Source organism: Lepidothrix coronata, unplaced genomic scaffold (assembly GCF_001604755.1).
Source record: "Lepidothrix coronata isolate B3197 unplaced genomic scaffold, Lepidothrix_coronata-1.0 Scaffold97, whole genome shotgun sequence".
Lineage (NCBI taxonomy): Eukaryota > Metazoa > Chordata > Aves > Passeriformes > Pipridae > Lepidothrix > Lepidothrix coronata.
The window spans coordinates 2,509,560-2,531,105 of NW_016690277.1; the positions used below are offsets into that span (position 1 = coordinate 2,509,560).

At 39.3% G+C, this 21,546-nt stretch overlaps 1 long non-coding RNA gene across 2 annotated transcripts; it reads left to right on the forward strand.

The window, feature by feature from the left end:
- The first annotated feature begins 1,496 nt into the window (after positions 1–1,496).
- LOC108500921 lies at positions 1,497–18,089 on the forward strand. Of its 2 annotated transcripts, XR_001876059.1 has the most exons (5): positions 1,497–2,037; positions 3,048–3,122; positions 16,128–16,190; positions 17,214–17,341; positions 17,939–18,089. It is a non-coding gene; the product is annotated as an uncharacterized LOC108500921 (long non-coding RNA). The 2 variants fall into 2 exon arrangements; XR_001876060.1 differs by lacking the exons at positions 16,128–16,190; positions 17,214–17,341; positions 17,939–18,089 and adding an exon at positions 8,073–10,186.
- The last annotated feature ends 3,457 nt before the right edge of the window (positions 18,090–21,546 follow it).

The window sequence follows — 21,546 nt, forward strand, 5'->3', positions numbered from 1 at the left end:
CACAATATCATTTGTCAGACTGAGGTTTTGGGTTACAGAAGGTCAGAAAGAAGAACAGTTATCAACTCATTGCCAAGTCATCGTTTCAGTGGGAGAGCACAGCGAAAGAAAACTGTTACTACCTCTTTCAAATGTTACATTATTTTAACTAATTTCACCCTCAGTGTTATTTGCCATTTATTAATGTTCATTTACAAACAGAAGAAAAAAACCTCCTACATGTTGATAAAAATGGGGTTTGAAATACTTTAGTTATAGTAAATAATTAAATAAATTGGAGAGAAGCCTGGATTATGTAAATTTGTACACTATGAAAATTGCCAATAGATATATAGAGAGTCTCATGAAAGACACAAGTTTCATTATTGCCCACAACTCAGGACCAAGTCCATACCAAGTGAACACATATGACACTGATCCTGCAATTGCACATCTGGGGCCCAAACCATACAGAGAATTTTTCTGGATTTTTTTCCATGTATTTACAGATTTGCATTTAAACTTGCTGCCTACTTTAAGTCTCTAGAGAGGTGTGATGAGTTACTAGTTTTTAAATATTTTAGAAGTCTTACGTTCATCTGCTTTGTTCCTTCTGAACTTCTGGCCTCTTTAAGATGTTTCAATTTGACACCTAAAGATTGAGATGCTAATGACTTCTGATGGTTTGATAGCAGTGCAGTGTGTTGTATTGTTAAATGTATTTTGATTTATGTCTTTCTTAGTGCAGTTAATAATTTTGCCTACAGTTAGCTGGAGTGGCCTGCAGCTGCTCCCCTGAAATCTGTGGGAGTCTTTTAGCTCTGACGCCAGCATGAGCCGGGCTGTGCTCTAACCTAGAGACCATGCAGCTGGCTTTTAACATACTTAGCTGGGTTTGAAATCATTGTATTAGTCAGAACAATGAGGAGGCAGAAGCAAAGCTAAAATTGAGGCTTTAAGGATCTGACTCATTTGGTTTCTGGCACAAGGAGGTGCAAATTGCACTTCCTGATTTTGCTGCACACCTACCAAACCCCAATTACAGCACACCCCAAATGTGCTGGGCTCTGAAAAGACCCACTCACTGCGTCAGCACGTACCCACATAACCTGCATGTTGTTGCTCTCGTTGCTAATGTACCATTTGGAAGCTGATGTTTGTAGGGTGTTAGCTGGAAGATGGCTGTGTGTTCCTGCAATTCTCCACGCCAATTTTGCAGTCTTTGCCACCCCGAGAGCCCAGCTTGAAGTGCTGGTACCCTGAGAGTCTTCAGCTGGACAATAACCTGACAGATCCAGAGCCTCCATCCGCTCTGCTGGCAATAAGCAGCATATTGCCTAGTGGGTTTTTTTCTCAGAGATAGCAATAATATGGCTTCTCAGACATGTTCTGTTTGTTCCATCAACCACAGTATGTTATTACCCCTATTCCATACAATTATATATCAAAAAAAAAAAAAGCCCAAAGCTGGCAAACCCACTGTTGTCTTGCTGAAAGCATGTTGCAGCCCCTTTCAAGTCACAAGACCTGTCTGGGAAGTATCAACAAAATGCAGTGCATTGTAGTCATATGGGTCAGGTTCAGCAGGTCCTGTGCATGGAGGCAGCCCCACAGTGCACTCAGCATGAAGAACCAGCCAAAGGAAATTCTGCCTGCAGATCTGTGCTGGTTACAGCAAAGGAGGAACTTTCGAGGGCAAGTCAGAGAAGATGGTAGACACGTTTTACCCAGTGCTCTCGTCATTCCTGGTGCACACATCCCTGCTTGCTGCTGTTTGCTACATGACATACCAGCCTGCAGCTGGTAGTGAACCTGAACACAGCAAGGCATGCTGCAGCTAATTATTTAGGATTTTCATAAACATCTACTTTGGGGAAAAGACTATTGTCATTCTAAGGCTTGGGACCAAAATTTTGATGAAAATATGGAGGTTTTCTGGTTGTGTCACCCACATTTTCCAAGCCACTTATGTTTTTCTTCCACAGTTAAAATGCACTAAGTACATTTGAGATTCTCAAAAGATATGAAGAGAGACCCAGGAAGGATTTTTCATTAAAGGTGAGTTAGTTTTTCAGTTGAATTGTTATTTATATGTATTTATTTCTACAGCATTTAGGAGATGCTCTCTTGAACCTCCCTGGACAAATGGAAGGCCATAGGACTACATAAAAACAGCAGTGATTCAGTCTTAGCTGCAGAATTGAGAAATAAGCAGTGAGAATGATGTAGAGCTCAATCACACCTTTCATCTTGCTTAGCTATACTTACCTTACTGAGTATAGACCTTGTAAGAATCAGTTAATCTATCTCCCATGGGCTATTCTATTTCCTATTCCTTCTCATATTACTTTTAATATTCCATTATTAAGGAGGAGTTATTTCTAAAATATTTTTAGACATTTCTTAGAAAATTTTGAAACAGCTTTGAAGTCTTGTCTTTGAGCTGTTTAAGTTGGCTGAAGGGACAGGTGAGGTGAACTACATGCAATTAAATAGTTTATATAATTCGTGGCATAAGAAACATATCAAAAGCTCTTTTTTTTTCCTATTCTACCTGGGTGGAAGAAAGATTTTTGTGAGGTTTTCAGAGAGGAATGCTAGAAAACATTGGGAACTCAAGGAATATTGACAGAGTGATCAAATGTCCTCCCCAAATAACAACAACAAAAAAAAAGACAGTGATGGTATATGTTCCCTTTGCTGTGAATCAGAGCAGCTAAATTGTATACAATATGTCTTAGGCTATTAGCAGGTATTCTCCTTAACACAACTAATTAATTAGGAGATTTGCATTATAAGTAAGAGGATCCAAGTTTTGTTACTTTGTTTCTCTAAAATTTTAGGCCACATTAAATCTATGATAGCTGTGAGGTTATTGTATTTATTAAATATTTGTATCTCTTATTACTTTCTTGAGTCTGTGGTGGCATAAAAAAATTGTAAATGCCTCAAGAAGGACTCACATTCTAAATAAGTAATGACATCCTAGACATTTTGGTTTTAAAGTGACTTCTTTATTTTAGCTTCTCTTTAATTTCTCTTGCTTCTTTTGCTTCTTCTTTTACAAGGAGCAGTATTTTAACAACACGGAGAAGGAAACAGATGCATGAACTACTCCAGTTTCAACAGAGAAAAAATACAAGGTGGGTTAACCTTTTTTGAATATACAGTCAAATTACTATCCTTTAATTATCAGGTGTTGGTAGGCATTAGTGTACTGTTGAAATGGCTATCTTTCTTTTAAATTCATGTTTTCCAACTAGAAGTCTGGTTATTCCCCACATAAAATTCCTATCAATAAAGAGATGAATTTAAGACTACAGTTTATGTTACACTCAAAGAATGAAACTATACCCAGTAGGCTAAACATCAAAAGAATGGGAATACCACAGATTATTTATCTCAGTAGTAAAAAAAACTATTTCTGAGAAATATGCTTTTATACTTAAACTCTGCAAGATATATTTGAAGATTACTCTTAATAAGAGACTTCAGGCAGTCTCCTCCCTAAGATTTGAGTCATATATGTCTTTATTGCCTCAGTAAGTTCAAACTTATAAAATTTTCCTACTTCTGAATTATATTTAGTTCATCATTCTCATAATTTAAGTTCACCATATTCCTATACTCCATTTGTATTGTGAACCTTCTTCAAATGATATTTCTTAAATTTTGGAATAGATCATTGGTACAAAACCAAAACACTTTTGAATGTGTCCCATCTTCTAAACATTTTATCTATAGCTAACAACATTCTTTCTCATGAGTCTGAATAAAACTGCAACACAAACTGGAAAGCATTCAGCATCAATTCCCACACTTCCATCTCAAGCCAGTCCTGTCCCATTGAAACCAGCAGTACCCTTTGGCTTCAGTGGAAGAGAGTCCATTATTTTAGCTAAAATTATACATCATTTTCTGGCATCATGTACTTTGGTCTGTGGTAGTTTTTTGCATCTAGGCACAGTAAAGAAATCAGATGGTATCCTTCTAGGCAGCTTGGTTTCCTTTGTTGTGAGATATGAGAAGGATCATAGTGGTCCCAGGCAAGAGGAAACAAAAAAACCCCTAGGTATCAAGAGTTTAGATCATAACTAACAGAACATTTGGGGTACATATATAATAGTTCTGGGAGGAAATATGTCATCAAGATTTAAGTAAATAAGGCACTTTTGCACTGTAGAGAGAAAATTGTTTTTAAACAATGTAGTGGTTGTATTAGTCCTGTCTTGCCACAAGATGTTGTTCCTGCTGGTGTGTTGGTACTGTATCTCATACATGGCAGAACAGTCAACAGGCATATTGCAAATGTGCAATATGATTAGATGCAGTCAGCTTTGTGACATTCCAGACAGTTTTGAAGTTCCTTATCTGAACATCAGTCTGACCTGTTAGCAAGTGATGCCTTCCTGGATCTTACATTGTAATCCACATTTTTCCTTGTTTGAAGGCTCTCCCGTACCAGGATTACAATCAGAATCAGGCCAGAATCAGAGCTGCTCATACAGTGCTATTTGGGATGAACTTCGGTTTCCTAAATAGAGGCTTCAGTGTCTTTAAAAAAAAACCACCCTGAGTTGCCCAAGACATCCATATGGGGCCTGTCGGATACAATGGGGCTGTCAGAATAAGGAGATGCATATTTCTGGGGCACAAAGTGGTTGAAATGTGTGACACTCCATAGCTGCCTCTTTTTAGGTAGGTGAACCCCCCTGGGTACTGTCAGCAGACAGTGCAGAGTCACTGCTGGCACAACTGCCCCCACTGTGGAAAGGGGAGCTCCTTCTCATGTCACACAGCAGCATTCCTGGCTGCAGCATTCCTGGCTGCAGGAAGAACCACCTCAGGCTCCTGAGATATGGACACTTCACCATACAGGCTGAGCAGCAAGAGCATAAGGGGTCCTGAATGTCAGACTGGACTGCCCCTCTTGAGAGGGTGGAGTTTGCTTCTGCTGGGTGTGTATTCCTTTTGGTTTGCATTACCAGACCACTTCAGATGCTAAATATATAAGTATTCTAAATCTTTTTGTTTCTGCAGTGACTAAACATCACTTTCAGATTATTAAATATTTCCAAATATGCTTAGTCAAAATTAGTATGGAGTCTTGAAAGTCAATGAATGTAGCAATTATAGAAGAAAGGATAAGACAGGGTAGAGTGGTAATCTGATTTTAATTTCCTTTAAATCTTTATTAATTTATTTATCAGTGTAATGCCCATTGGTAGTGCCTGAAATAATACAACTAACATATATAATGGGTTTATTATTTTGCTTAAGTCCCAAAATGAAAGAGTTTTACTTTTGTAGATAGTCTAATTAAAAAGTCAAATTAAATCTGTGGTGCTTTTAAACAGAAGCTTTAACTTCATGTATAAACATTGCTGATGCACAAATAGGTTTCATTTCTTATCAAATTCAGTGTTATCATTCTTTAAGCTTTTGTAATATTGGAAAATCTGCAAGATGAAGATTTCTGTGTGTTGAGGGTAAAGACTTGTGCAAACAGGCCCCATGCCTGCAGACTAACGTAAATCAGCATAGAGATCTAAACTGCAGAGAAGACCCTTTAACCACTGTTTTCTTTTGCCCGTACATAGGAAATGACCAACTGACAGACGAATGACTAAGCAAAGCATTCCTTATTTATGCACATATGAAGTTGACTTTCTAGGGCCCCTGACAACCACAGGGGTCAGTAGTTTAATTCTACCATGTGTATTCTGAGTAATCTAACAAAAACAATAGCAGTTTTCTGCTTATTTAGTGCATACCTTCAATGAGTTCATCATTCTACACAACAAATGGAAGGTTGAGTGCCTGCTGCATATATATACATTTATACATATATATATGGATGAAGGAACTAAATGCACCATTTTCTAAACAGATTAGACCAGGAGGCTGATTTGTGACAATGCAGAGCCTTTTAAAAATAGCTCCAGCCACCAGTATTGACAGTGCTGAACTGAAGCTGTGTGACTGCACAGAGCTCCAGTAAAAACAGAAGCTGGGCTGTGTGGAGTAGTTTGAAGCTCTGGAGCTGTAACTGAAGTGATGCCTTAGTTTTAACAGGGTGACAGGAAGTGGTGAGTCAGCCCCCTGGGAGGGAAGCTGTAGTCACTGGCCACTGCCTTCCCTTTTGCTTAAATAAAAGAAGAACGTCAATGTTTCTCTTCTTTGTGAAAAGCTAGTACATATGCAATGTCTCACCTGATACAATCATCAAAATAAACTTCCCGTGCTCTGTGTTTTCCCCCAGGCTTTTTGCAGCATGTGTCATTGTTTTAAATGCTTATCTCTTCTCCAAGTGCCCACAGGCCACGTGTATCTATGGAGACTGTGTGTCACTTTTGTGAGCTTGCAGAGTCAGGAAGGAGATGCTGACTCTGCCCCATACGTGTCTATCTGTGTTCAGAAGTATTCTTGAAGAAGATAACTGCAGGTGAATTATGTCAAATCTTGCCATGCAGCTTTGTCAAGTCAGAAACTCTATGCAGGGCCTATGTTATGGCTTATTGTTCACTAACAACCAAGCACAGGCTGGTCTTAGTTGTAATAGGAATGAGGCCATTGTGCTCTTGATGCTGAAAAGTCAGAGCAGGAACTCTCTAGACTCATTTTGAGTACAGAAAGCCAAAAAGCACACACGTTTACTGCGGCGCCAGGTGCTTTGGAAAAAATCCCAAAGGATGCACCCTGAATCACATGGGTTTCATAAATTTATACAACTTTCTAACTAAAGATTCAAAGATTACCTCATCTGTCCCACCCCATTCTCCCTCACAGTATGCCCCCCTCAAATCGCTTGTGTTTTTCTTGACTCCTTGGTACTGGCGCGGTTTCCTGCCTTCTGGACCTGGTTCAAGGCCTAAACCCAGTCTTGTCGGGGCTGTTTCATCTTCTTTCTCACTTTTATCAGCCTCTCCACAGGTGCAACCATCCGTCTCTGTTTTATCGAAATTCTTGCCTGTAACAAATCTTTACAAGAAATTATAAACTTGCCCTTGAGAACTTCCAACCTTACTAAAATACATGAGTTCTGTGGCTAACACTCTCCTTTTAAAATGCTTAGTCTGCAATACATTAATTCTATGGCTAACAATTTCTAATAAAGTGCTTAATTTTACAGCTGCACTTTCAGAAGCAGCCTGGAAACCTGCTTGTCAGTAGTGAGCCTATGGCTGACAGCTGAGTGACAGTAGCCATGGGCAAAGTGAAAGCTCCCCTCAAAGTTGTTGTGTGACTTCCAAAAACAGGACTTATGCTCTGAAACTACCCAACTGCTTTGGAAGTGCTTAAACTGTGGTATCTGTGTACATACGTACTTTCTTAACTGATGGTCACACAGACAAAGCTGAGACTCCTTAGTTCATTTGCAGAATTTTTGTTGCCTCTGAAATACCTGGCTTTGAGTGCTTGTCTTGGTTCTCAATTTATTAAATTCAGTCTTCTCAGTAGTGTATACTTTGGTTAAATGCAGGGAGCATCTATTAAAGATGTCTGAATATCATATACAGAATAAATTGCAAGTTACCTCAAGGAAACCCAGCATTTAAGACTGCATTTAAAAGATTATCCATTTATATACAGTTAACAGAATATTAGAGGTTGGGGAGACACTGAAATAGCAGAAATACAAGGCTCTGAGACAGCTAAACTTCTGTGGAGAACTGATGCTTACAACAGAACAGTTTCAAAGACTCTGTGCACATAACATTTATACTTACATATTTTTTATATGTGGGGTTTTTTTAAAGTTGCTAGTGACCATTGGCAAAGTAAATTTATGTTTAAATGAAAATCATATCCTGCTGACTAAAATTTTATCTTAAATACTCCTCAGAACTGACATCTGTTTATATATTTGACATATAGAGCAGATTATGTCATACTAAGTGCCAGATACATACTATCAGCAATGTACCTTATTTTTCTAATAAATGTAGTACTTGTGCAAGATTCTAGAGTTGTGGGTTTGGAGGTTGATATATTTTAGCCATTAGGGTGATTGCATTACAAGTTTATTTCCCTCCTGTGCCATCACCCCCTCTGTTTTCTCTTCTGTGACCCTGGTGCTGTCTGTTATACAGTACAAGTACGTGATGTGAGAACTCGACAATTTGTAATCTGGATAATCTTTGGAGTACAAGGAGCAAGTGGTATTTAAAACAGAACCTCATAGCCAACCTTGCCTGGAGCTACTTTTGTCAGAACAGCTGGAATTGTGTTAATTGTAGTTCTTATAACCATCACTGTAATTAACTACTGCCTCTTCTGCAGAGAAGAAAAACATGATGGCCATTTAAATAAGTCAAACAAAAAGGTCAGAAAAACTATTATTATTCATGGACTGCAAATGAATTTGCATCTTCTGCTACTTCTGATAACAGCTGTTGGAAGACACCCTGAAAACACTGTTTTACAGTTTTTCTTATTTTATTATTTGCACTATATTTTAAACCTACGGTTGATGGTCAGAGAAACAAAGAGCTGCAAACCAAGTTATTCAACAGGCACTTACCACATGGCAACTCTATTGACACGGCAGCTATTTAGTTTATTGAGTGACTGATCCTGTATCTAAAACTCTAACTCTTCCACCTTCTAAAAATTATGATCGTCAGCACTGTAAAATAAAGAAGAAAGAAAGACTTGGATATCCTGCACAAAGTGTTTTTATGGCACTGGCTGGAACTTAAAGGAAGTTGTACTGGTTGACTCCTTTAACAATTTTCATATCCTTATTATTATAACCCTACTACTATGAAGCTTACTATGAAACAAGATCTAGCAGCAGGAGGAGTATGAGCTGCCATCTGGGAATGCTGCAGGTTTGCCAAAGGAGATCTAAACCAGGATTTATTTTAAAAGAAATGAAAACCTACTTTCACTGGGCTGTAGTAAAAATGATGATTATAGAGAATATGATGGAATCCATCTGAAGGTAACCACTGTTAGATAGGAAAATAACAGCAGTAGAGTAAGTTCCAATTACAGCCTTTCCAAATGCAAAATCAACTTGCAGAACCAAGTTTCAGAACTGTTTTTAATATCTGAAAATATGCACACTATTTTGTCTTTACTCGTTACATTTAGAACAATTAAGTTTTATTAAGATTTTAGCGAGCTACCATTTTTTTGTGATTTTTTTCCCTTTTACTGTTGAATTCTGAAATATGTCAAAAAGTAGGAACACAAAATCTTTTTGTTTATTTATTTAAAGCAATGAGTTCTTGACCTAACCATGCTGATACATTGTTCTTTTAAGACCTCTAAAACTGTACTTGAGGGAAGGACATGAATATCTTTTTACCTCTTGCTTCCCCACATTCACTGTATGCCCTGGAAAGTCTAGAGGATGCCTTCTGGAGTGAAGTAAAGCTAATTAAATCTTTGAGGTTTTATATTTAGAGAAGCTACCTAGACACAGAAATCTGAAGAACTAGACTAATTTTTTGTTGAAAATTTTTCCAGCATTGTCAACCCTGAGAGACCCATTCATAAAATGAATGAACTGTCAGTATTTAAATTATTATAGAACTAAAGGGAAGTGAATCTGGTGTTCACTTGCCTTTTAACCTTTCAGGGTAAAGCATATCCTGATGCTTTGATATATATCTCTGAAGCTAAAAATCATTTTCAAATAAATGCTAATACTCTTCCTAGTAATAGGATCCCAAATCCTGTCCCGTGATACTATGATGAGGGGAAAAAAAGTTGCACTGTACTTCAGGATAAAGTTTCAGTAACTGCTGCATTACTGTATCATTCACTACATATTGACATGCTTAACTTGTGACATTTAAATTTGAAAGTAGTGGCCTTGTGTATAAGGTCTTACTTTTGCAGATCCAACAAGCAGATGAAAAAGGAGGAGAAAAAGACTGCTTGTTTAGCAGTGAGTTTAGATGAGCCAATGAGATCCTCCACTGTAACCTAAAGTACAAAAAAAATGAGGAAGTATGAGCCCAACCACTTGCCAGTCTCTTCCGTGATCAGGCAGCAGATTAGCTGTTTTCACCTTGGCCTTTCTTTTAGCTTAATACTGTCATAAGTACAGCCCAGGGACTGAAAACTAAAGCCAGCTGATAACGAGTTCCACTTTCCCAGCTGGAATGAGCCCTGAATGTTAGGTATGAGAGGGGGAAAGAAGTTTCCTGCCTCGCAGTATAGCATAAGGAGAGAATGGTATCCCGGTAATGACTTGGCAAAAAGAAATGGCCTGAGGTTTGTGTGCAAGCTGAGCCAGACTGGGAGGCTGGTGCTGCCTGTGCCTGGAGCGGCCACCACGGGGTTTTGGGCTGGGCTGGGCTGGGCTGCCTTTGAGCCCGCGCCGGGATCGCGCTTGTTTAAACCCAGAGTGCAGTGAAGGAAACGTCACAGGATGTCAAAAACAACACAGGAACTCTGAAGAGTACATTCACACCTACTGAACAGGCCTTCTAGAGAGGTACACATTTCAACATCACTGAATGCTATGTAAAAATATGAGAACAAACTATGTAATACCATAGGATCCATATTAGCAAGGGAAGCTAAACGTTAATTCAGACAAATAATAGAAAATAAAACAACAAATATGTGGCTTTTAATTACTAATTTTTTTCCCACTATAAATAAATTGAAATCCTGCTGCTTTTCATATTTCACGCTGCTATGCACAGTGTTGAAGCAGGGGAGGAGAGAGAAGATGAGAAGAGTCCTGCTGCAGGGAGGTGGGGAAAGTCCGAGCTGACAGATGGAAAAAAGTGCTGTCGTGTGAAGGCTGGAGTAACACAGCATGAATTGGTCTGAGTATCACTTAACTGCACTACAAATGCAGGCCCAGATTTAGAATAACTGCAAACTGAAACCTGAACACTGGTGGAAACTCTTGTCTCTACAGAATTTTGGTAACAAAAGTGAATGATTGAGGGGGTCTCTCTTCTGAGTGTCTTGTTCCCAAGCACTTATTGCCCTGGCAAAGGGTCTTAGGTCCTGTATACCAGGAAACAGTTCTCAGTTTTCTCTTTCTATGGCTTCTTTAGGGTTACAGCCCTGGGAGTAGATCATTAATGCAGATTTATGGTGGCTGTTATAACCATACTAATGTCGGTATCTTTTAAAGGCAGAGTTTGCAGTTAAATTCCAGTTGATAAACGTTTAGATAATACCAGATTTTATGCAGTTTAATCATAGTAAGGTGATTAGAGATCACAAGCTAAGGCAACCACAGACCTTTTCAAACAAATATACTCAGCATGTTATATTTAACAAGATGCTAAACATTCCAGAATCATCGAATCCTTTTTTCAAAGTAAGGGGTACTTTTTCAAAGTAAGAGGTAATGCCAGTGGAATCCTTGTCAAGTAGGCAAGAACTCATGAGGGCTGTTAATAATTTCTGACTTTTTCCCCTTATCCCTTATGAGAGTTCTAAAATTGCTACTTTTGCTTTATTGTGGTTTTATGCTTTAAATGCATAATGCACAGTATGCTGTTTTGTCCCTGCTCTTCCTATGCACTTGTCCAGTTGCATTGATCCATTTTATAGCGGCAGAGAACCTCACACAGCAGCAGCAGCAGCAGCAGCCAACCTGCTTACCCACAGTGAGTAACCACAGCCTAGAGATGGCTGAGAACCACATGCTGTGTGGAAGAAAGACACGTAGAAACCAATTGTCCTTGTGGTGATCCTTTTCCCTTCACTGACTTATGATTGTTACTGCTGGCTATGATATTCATATATTCTCCACTGCTAATGCAGAGGATATCTTCTGTGCTTTACACAGAGGATTTCAGAGTGGTGACAGCTGTTGATGGTTATCATTTCAGAGGATGTAGACAGACACACCTTGGAGCGTATCTTCAAGCTTGCCTTCTGTGGCAGTGCATCCTCCCCCCCTCCTTGGGCCACGCTCTGATCTCAGAAATGCTTGTTAGGCCTCGGCCTTGATGAACAGCACCTGGACTAAGGTCCTCTTGACCTTACCAGAAACACTGCTTCCAGGAGCTTACGTTGGCTAACAAGCTCCTGGTTTTTAATGAACAGCCTTGGAAACTTAACTTGTCTTGCTAAAATAACAACTTGAGTGGAACAACATTTTTGTTATCAAACTTTTAAAGAAAATTGCTGACCCTAATTGCAACCAGGATGGAAAATTACTATGACTAAAGGCAACTCTCCTGAGATCCCATAAACAATGGTCCTAAGTGAGACACTTTGAGCTCTCCTGGACCACAGTGGACTGTGATGTATCTGACATCCCACTAGTATTTTTCTGTCCTCTTCTCTGAGTGGGACAATCTCTCAGAGCCAGTGAACTCTCAAGTTTGCTATACTATATTGCCAACATACCAAGAGACCACTCATTCACAACACCTTCACTACAAATGTTCTACCATCCTGCAAATCTTTTCAACACTAGTTCCAGGAAGGTCTCTTAGGCAGTGTGGTTCTGCCCACGTGTAAAGATAGGTTGGGAGATTTTACACATTTGGATTGGAAACAGTGATTTGGTCTAAATAGAGGCTACACAGCAGTTTAACAGAGCAGCAGGTAAGTTCTCTTCCACAGGAGCAGACATCTGCCAGCAATAACTGCAATCATGGAATTAGTTTTTCAAATTTTAGATTTCTCAGGAGAAAGCATGCTTTTACATGTATTTTTAACTTTTGGTGTTTCCACTTGGAAGTCAAGCTGGCACCATGTATATCACGAGTATTCTCTCTCAGCGTCTTCAAACCAAAAGGCAATAGTTGTTGGTGATACATCCTGTTCTCTGTATTTGCAAGCACAGTGAGTAGTCAGGTCTCTGACAGTGGAGCAGGGTGATTTTTGCTTAATTTTTAAACGAGTTCTGCCCTTGCTGGTATACATTCAGCCTGGCTTCCTGGGCCTAGAGCCTAGGACCATACTGACTTAATGGAATTTGCAGTGATGTAACAGTTTGAAATTCAGCTTGAGAAAAAAATTAAATAGATTTTCAGCTGAGTAAAAAGAAGCTACACTTACTTTATTACTTTCCAAAACAGATTCCCTTGCAGCTTTAGATGTTTGCAACAAAACTGGCTAGCACATTGCTGGCAAAAGATTTTGTGATCATGTTTTGCTTGGATTGTTCTGCTTTGTCAGTGTGGTTCAGAACACAAAGGCTATTGTTTAAAAAACCCATGAATGTTAATTTGCATTCCCTTGCTGGGTTATTACACGGAGGGTGGAAAGAAAAAACAAGCTCTGATTTTAAAAAAAATACATTGTTTTCTTTTCCCTTTCTTCTTCCTTGGGAATGGTTCTCCTTTATTTTAATGTTTCTTCTCCAGACTATGCTCTTAGAGACAGTGAGTGTTCTCTAGCACTTTTAGACAAATACAAGTACACCCACAGCTGTGTCTGTAGAATAGAATACTTCAGTTGGGAGGGACCCATAACAACCATCTAGTCCAGCTGCATGTAGATCGTCTAGTAGAGCTATATAAATAAAAAATTAAATTAACTAACAGAATCAATTCCATAATGATGTTTGTGAGCAGTGACACTTGCAATAACACACCTGCTCTTAAATTAGGAGGTGATTGCAGTGTGAAATTCCAGAAGACTGAGTACAGTTTCACAAGTGGCATAGTCCCCATTTGGACCACACTGCCACATCTGCCACCATCTATTGATTCTCAGCCCTGAGCCACATGTTCCAGCTGCCTCCACACCTCCAGTTCTAGTGTTCATACTGCAGTGTAGGGAGATGAATAAGCTCACTATGACAACCAGAAATAACCTTACCAAAAGACAGTTAGTTTTTGCACTTCACTGATCTGGCTCCTCATGCAGCCTCACAAGCACTAAGGCTTAAGGAGGGTGGGAGGAACAGGACACAAGGAAGGGGAAAGAGTAGGACTGTCAAGGCCATAATGGCACTAATAAGCCTTCATTTGCCTCCCCCACACCCCTGCCCATGGGCCCACAGGCTCTATTTAAGTTCAACTGTACCTATTTCTGCCACAGCCATACCTGTGCCTGTCTGTAGGTTGTGCCTGTTGATCTGGGTCATTGTAGACTGTTCTGGCCTCAGACCTGTGGACTGACTTTGCAGCCTGATCTTTTCTCTCTCCTGTCACTATGGTCCTGGCTAGTGGTCACAAGGCCAGGCTGCTTCCTGCTTGACCTCAGCCCTGCTCTGGCATCACAGACCCACCTGTGTCTGACCCTGACCTGCAGACTGACTGCTCAGCCTGACCTTGGACCTGCCTCATTGCCACGAGCTTGCTTGATGACCTAGTTTGGCCCTGGCTACTGTCCCTAGCCTGCCCTGCTCCCTTATTTTAGGACAGTAGGATGGTGTCTGGTGAGCCATCTGCTCTGCTTCCTGTGATATATCTCCCTGTCCCTGGGGAGCAGCCGGCCCTGACAAGGACCTGGCACTGGGAGCAGTGTCATCGCTGACTGGCTCCTACCAGTTTAAACTAATTACAAGACTGTGTTAAGAGGTAGCAGGAACAATGAAGGTGGTGTTAGTTCTTCCACCACCTCCCAAAAGAGGGAGTCACACCACCTCCCCAGCCACAGGTATATGTTCCAACCCTTCTTCCTTGTGCCAGCACAAGTGTTTGTGCAGCAAGGCAGTGAACCAGGACTAAGAAAAGTAATGCAGTTAATTCTTGAAAGAATGGATTGACCCTGTTACCTGAGGAAGGAACAAGCAACTTGTGTTGAGAAGACTGGCTGACGCATCTTCAGCCTCAAGTGTTTGTGGAAGTCTGGAAGATCACCAAGGTTAGGGGTCTATCTGGGATCTTGGGAATTCTTGTGACTGGCCTAGGCTGAAGTGAGCGATGATGACGTGTCTTCCTTTCTGTCACTGCCCAAACTAGCTCAGGCAGGAAGGTGCTGCTGCACTTACATCCTGCAGCTGGCAATGCAGACGGAGCTGTGCTTATTTAGGCCTTTATTAAACAAAGCAGCAAAAACATTTATGTAGACCCAAAGGTGCTGGTCACAGGGTTTACTTTCAGTTCATAGTGAACGAGGAGATGGTCAAAACTGAAGTGTTCTGCGCCTGGCTCTGCCCACTCAGTTGTTTGATGATGAGCCCATTTAGTACTGATTGGGGTTTTGGGAGTTTTCTACTGCCCAGCATTTTGATTGTTCTTTCCAAATGTCCTCTTCTGTCAAAACCAGCATGGAAGTAATATCTTAACTGCTATACCTGAACCAACAGTGTTCAGAAGATGTTAACTGAGCAAAGTCTTAAGACACTAAGTGAAATCTCCAAGAGAAAGCTCTCACTGTTGACCATACTGCTAACAGGGAAAATGGTGGTTAGCTGGAAATGGAGAATAAGCTTGTACTGCAGTTAATTAGTCTGGATTTGCTTATGTCTGTAGTGTCCAGCTCCTATGTTATGCTAATTTAACTTTTATTTAATGAGGAAGAAGGAAAAGTTTTCATAGAAACTGATAAAGCCAGAACTGCCCAGCAAATAAAAGGCATCTTCAACATCAGCAGGTAAGAAACCTTTAAGAAGATTAATGAAGGAGAAAATGGTAATAATCGAGAATTTATTTTGTATGTTGTAGAGGAAAAATACATTTCACTAATTTCTTGTTACTTGTTGTTGGATATTCATAAAAGAACATTTGCTTTCTTCTGCCATTAATAATGAGGACTTAATTAAAAGTATTTGTTTTGAGACTAAAAAGATACATTTGCATAAAGATTGTGGTATTCTAGAAACTTACGAAGTTCCAAAATTTATCAAACATCATGGACATATTAGGAATGATTGAAAAAGCAGTCTAAAGGGTAGTAAAACCAAGCAGGCACATGAAACAAACTGCCAGTGTAAGTAAGGAGCAAGTGATGAATGGTACAAAGGGTGGAAGAAAGGCTAAGGATTATTTTTGTCTGGAATAGAGTCCCTGATGCTTGGTAAAGATGCACCTGTTATACCTCTTGTTGTGAGCTATATTAAAACAGACTAAGCTTAATGAGTGCCAGATTAAGTGTTTTCCAGGATATTCAATAAGGAAAGGAGTCCAAACCAGCTTTTAAATGTTTGTTGTTTGGTGTTTGTTTTTTTTTTAAGAGCTGAAAATATTGAAGGAGATTGGAATGGTTCTTGGAGAGACTATTTATTATTTTAACTGTTTTTTCCTCTTTTCTATATCCAGTTTGATGTTTTAAAGAAAAGTGGATGCAGTCATGTTGTCCTCTTCTTGGAAGTTATAACTGATGTGAGTAACACAGATGAGTGATTCAGGCCTCATGGCCATTATTTAAAATATCCTCCCACTTTTAGGTATGTATCTGGGTAAACCAACATAACCAGTAAGAAATTCTTGGTGCTTATGAATGATCTTGCAAAGGTCCAGAGAGAATTTCAAAATAAAAGAAGAAATGAAAGAAAATTACCTGCTGTAAGCCCACAGTAACACTATTTCCTTGCTGGTGAGCACTTCCTCAGAGCAATTATGGCATGGTTTTGGAAGCCTTTTATAATGTTTGTATCTGACATCTCACTTGCATTTGTCTGTCAGCAATTCTTGGTTGGGATAACCCACTTGAGCACGTGGTTATGGGTTCCTGAGTGAATCATTTAACCTCTCTGCCTTTTTCTCTTTCCATCCATAAAATTAGCATAATAATGCTAATTCATTACAGGCTATAGTTAGGCTCAATTAATGTTTGTAATGATCTCTGAGACTGTTGGATAAAACATGCTGTAAAAGTGTATTATTATTGTTAATAGAGCCTTTTGTACTACTGCACTCTAACAAAGCACTACCATTGCTCACCAGCTCCTAAATTTCATTGAAATCCCAAGGAGTTAATGGGATACAACTTTCTGTTAGTGTGTGCATTTATCTTCCTGATTCAATCAAACCATCAGAACAGTTTCAGTTTTGAAACATGGAAGAGCTGTGGAATTTGTGCAGAGAGAAATTATGTAATTTTGTAAGTGATCTAGGACTGAAAGCTTTTTAAACAGGACCTCACACTGACCTCAGTTCCAGCTGAACTAGTTCAGACTGCAGAGAGCTGTGATTTGTGCAGCTTTCCTAAAATGAGGTGCCTGTGTGGTCAGGAAGATAAACAGTCACAACTGTGTAAGGGAGTGGCAGTAGACAAATCTCAGTCAATACCACTGAGGAAAAGTTCAGTAGTCTGGGGTTCAGAGTTAATGCTCTGGGGTTTTGGTTACACATACCAGGTTGACAGTGGGAAGACTCACTTAGAACTTCTCTCCCATTTGTCAGGAGCAGATGAAAAAATGAAGGAACAAGCTTCACAACTGGACTGGTTGGGAGAAATGGTTCAAGCAGATCTACAGCCCTCAAAGAACAGCCCACATTTAGCAGCATAATGAACAGCTGAGCTTGAGCATGTAAGTCTGAAATGGATTTTTGGTTGCATTGGTTCTACATTTGTTAGACTGTCTGGAGCTGTGAGACAGTCATCTATACACATGGGTTTTAGGAAATGAGATTTCTCTGTCCTGTTATGTGACATTTTATTTTATCAAATGCTAAACAGTTTTCTTGGGACTTTCAAAACATTTTCTCTTCTGCTGACATACTCCAGCTTCCTACCCCTGCTTGTTCAGTACTTGCACTGTTCAAAAATGATTTCTTACTATTTTTGATAATGATAAATGTGTGTTATTCTCATCCTGTCTGTTCTTCAAAATAGCTAGACAGTCCCTACTAAAGCTTTACAAGGGAAAAAAAAGCAATAATTGAGAGAGAGATTATGTTCACAGACCTGATTCTTCTAAAAGTTATATGTTTCAGAATTAACTTTAATCATGTGTTTATAAAAGGAATTTTTTTGCTGATTTGCAAATGTAAAATGGCTGAATAGATTTTATGTTGACTGCTTCGAGAAACTATTTTTTTTCCAACCTCATTCTTATTGCTCTTCTTGTCTACTGCCTAGTACTGCTGAGAATGATTCAGCTTAAATGTCTGTAATCTCTCTACAGGATTTTATGTGACTGAGTGAAGCCTCTTTCCATATCAAATCTTTGAGTCTCTTACTCTCTAAAAGAAAAGTTTGCCCCATAAAACTGGAAGAGAAGAAATAGGTGATGTGAACATGGATGTGCTGATCAACACAAGGGAAGCACAAGAAAAGTGCAGGTAGGGCATCAAGCAAGTTGTGCCATTCAGTAGAGAAAAAAATAGAATTGATAAGAACAAAGTAAAATTGATAAAAATACAATACCTAAATTCACTAATCATGTGAATTAGCCTGGAGTGAGAAGAGACAGAAATTTGAAACCTTTGTCACAGTGTCTGGCAACAGTTTAGAAAGCAAATAGGGCCTAAGGAAGTAGAATTAGATGGAGAGGACTACACTTATCAGTAATTAAAGCACTATTCTGAGAAAAAGCAAGGCAAAGCCAATTATTATTGCTAAGTACCTTGAGTGTCATGTTACACAGAAAATACAAAAATACAACTGTAAAGGTGAGCACAAATATCTATAAAGGCATCACTTTCTTCAGATTCTATGGATAGTATTACAGTTTTTAAAGAAATTCTCTTTGCCATTTGTTTACAGTGAATCCCAGGTGTTCTAATCCTTAAAGATTTTATAGTATAGAGTACTAGACTATAAGTGGCTGTTAGAAGCATTTCACAAAAAAACCCCATATGGTACTTCAGTATATCTTAGTACATGGCTTGTCTGTGATCCTGAAGTTTAGGCATGCCCATAATGCATGTTCATAACACATTGATACAATGGAGCATCTCAGAATACATTTCAGAATATTCAGATACTTGCTATTTTTGTAGAGTCTCTGTATTTGCCTTTTATAAAAGGAATTGCCTTTAAATGCTGCTCTGCTTTTTGTTCAACCCCATCTAACAGGAACAGCATCTTAGACCGCTTACATATTATTTTTGGTGGCCTGTTTATGGGAGTGTGACAACTAAAAATGAAGGTGTGTAAATCATTACAGGAATAACTAAGAGCAATTGTTTTCTGTCCCAGCAAATAATGGAAGACTTTGTTCAGCCATACAGAGACACAGAAGGAATTGTGGGGAAGTCTGGGAAAACTGTCAGCACTCAACTGAGTCAGTCTGTATCCCTGGGGCAACTTAAGCTCCCTGTGTACACAAATGGAACTCCAGGGCATGTTGGCTGGGTCAGGTACAAATGTGCTTTACTTTGGCTCTAGAAAGGCAAACTGTGGAGGTTCTATCATGAGTCCTTTTTTCCTTTCCATCCCCTTCTTTTCTACAGCCCAAAGTGGAGCTTTAGTACTGAAGAAGGTAGCTTCTAAATCGTGTAGGATGTAGCAGTAGGATTTGGGACAGAAGGCATTTGACCAGCAAGTTAATGACTAGGCTGAATGCCTGGGTATAGGGATGCCTTCCTGAATGTGTTAGGTCAGAGAAATTTAGTTCATAATAAAGGGTGTGGGTTTTTAATTTTCCAAAATAACTCTTAATTTCAAACTGAGTATTCACCAACAATGTGTTTTTTGCAATGGCAATAGTGGAATGAAGAGACAAATATAATTGATTACAGCTAATTTCAGAGGCTGAAAGATTCATTCTAAGAGCAGGTTTGCTGAAAGGCTGTAGCTGGTTCTGGTATGCCTTTTAACATCCACCCTGGATTCCCAGCTGTGCTTCATGACCCCTTGTCATTGGTTTGGAGGGATTGTATCACCAAGTAGTTCACTACAGTTTCTTGAGGGCCAGGGTTGATTCTATCCTTTGACTTCCATATGCTGCTCATTTACTTGACAAACTATTTTAGAAACAAACAAAACCAAAACCGTAAGTACTAAGGTGTCAACGAACCCAAGTGTATGTATGTTTGCTCATTCATTTATTAAGCATGTTCATTACTATTAAGCACATCTCTCACATCCAGCATGTCTCCTATAGCTAGAGGGACAGTTTATTCCCTTGGTCCAGCTTGGACGTGTGTTGAATAAAGACAGAAGTGAACTGGTCCGTATAAAACTGTGTTTGTCACTTTTTTTCTCAGTCTCCTAATCTTCATCCAGATATTTACTGCTACAAGGTTGGTGCTTGGCAGAGTTCCCAGCCTACCCTTTGTATTTCCTTCTTAGGAAGACAAGGTGTGGCAATACTTTTGAGACAAAAATCAGTACAGGTTTAGGGACTTTATGTGTCTTTCATTCCACACCCTATCTCCTTTTGCCAAATGATTGATGTGGAGGACTAGGACTTTTCCTCTAAGAAACCATGTACCACGAGGAGGATGATGCAATATAAAGTGATGCTGGAAGTCTTCATTCCTCACCAATTTTGATAAGCTATAGTATGTGAGGAGAGATAAGTGATGATAAATAAAGGAAGAGGAAGCATGTTTACAAGTAGGATGCTTGAAAGTGGGAAAGGCTGCAGCACAAATGGCCTGTGAGATCCAGTGAGGATACTTGAAATAGCCTGACTTTAAGCTGATTGAATAAAGAACTGACACAAGCTCATAGCATGGACAGAGACACTCCTGGCCCAGCAGAGGCAGGGAATTTTGAAGTCAGGACTCAAGCGAGCCAATGCCTTGGGACTGGAACAGTTCTGGCACAAATCATGTTAGAGCTTAAATCCAAGTTGCTGAGTGAGAAATTACACAAAATATGAATATATCTCTACCTTGAAAAATTTGGCCTACTTTGTGCAACTTACAAATGCAACTTTTTGAATTTGTTTATTTACCATGGCATGTATTGTGAAGCTGTAGAAGGATGAAGAATCTGCTTTCTGAACTGATGTTGAATCTGAAGCAAAATCATTGCAAATTTAAGCCTGCAAAATTATTATTAAGCACTGAAAATTGCCCATTAAAGCAAGAAGTATGCATAAAGATTTCGACAGACTCACTCCCCTGTTCAATGTGAGATGTTTATTCCTCTGCTGCGTTCACTGCCAGCAGGCTGTTAATGTTTCCTAAATCACACAAGCCAAAACACCTTGCTGTGTCTGTCCCAGAGCAGTACTTCTCTGGGAGACTAAGAATGCTGACCTCAGGAATGCAGGAGCAGACATATTTGTTGCGAGACTCCGCAGGAATCAGTCTTCTGCTGAAAATTACTGTCTTTATACAAAAATATCACTGGCTTCTGAAATAATAATATCATAATTTAACAAACTGCTAATACAGCCCAAATCTTCCCTTCTTGAAATCTATAGGAGCTTTCACCGTGGTTTTAAACAGGGCATGACTAACGTGACAGTATACGTTTGACTAAGAGATGAACATTAAATAAACCTCAAAACTAACCTATATTTAATATTCTTAATTTAAAGTTGATATATGGTGGCATCAGACAGCTCTTAATTAAAAAGGCTCAAAACAAACAAAAATACAAATAAAGGCTTGCTAAAACCCTAACTTATTTTGTAATCATGCATTGCAATAGCAGTTGTTTTTGCTGGTCTGATCTGCCTTTCTGTTGGCTGGGTTCCCTTTCTGTGACAGATGTGCTATTTATGGAAGGGGATTCTGAATATTTTAAAGCACTGACTGTTAGGATCATCTCATTCCCAGCCTTTAAAATGAAAGAGAACAAAATGCCAAATAACTTCCCAAAGAAAAACCTCCA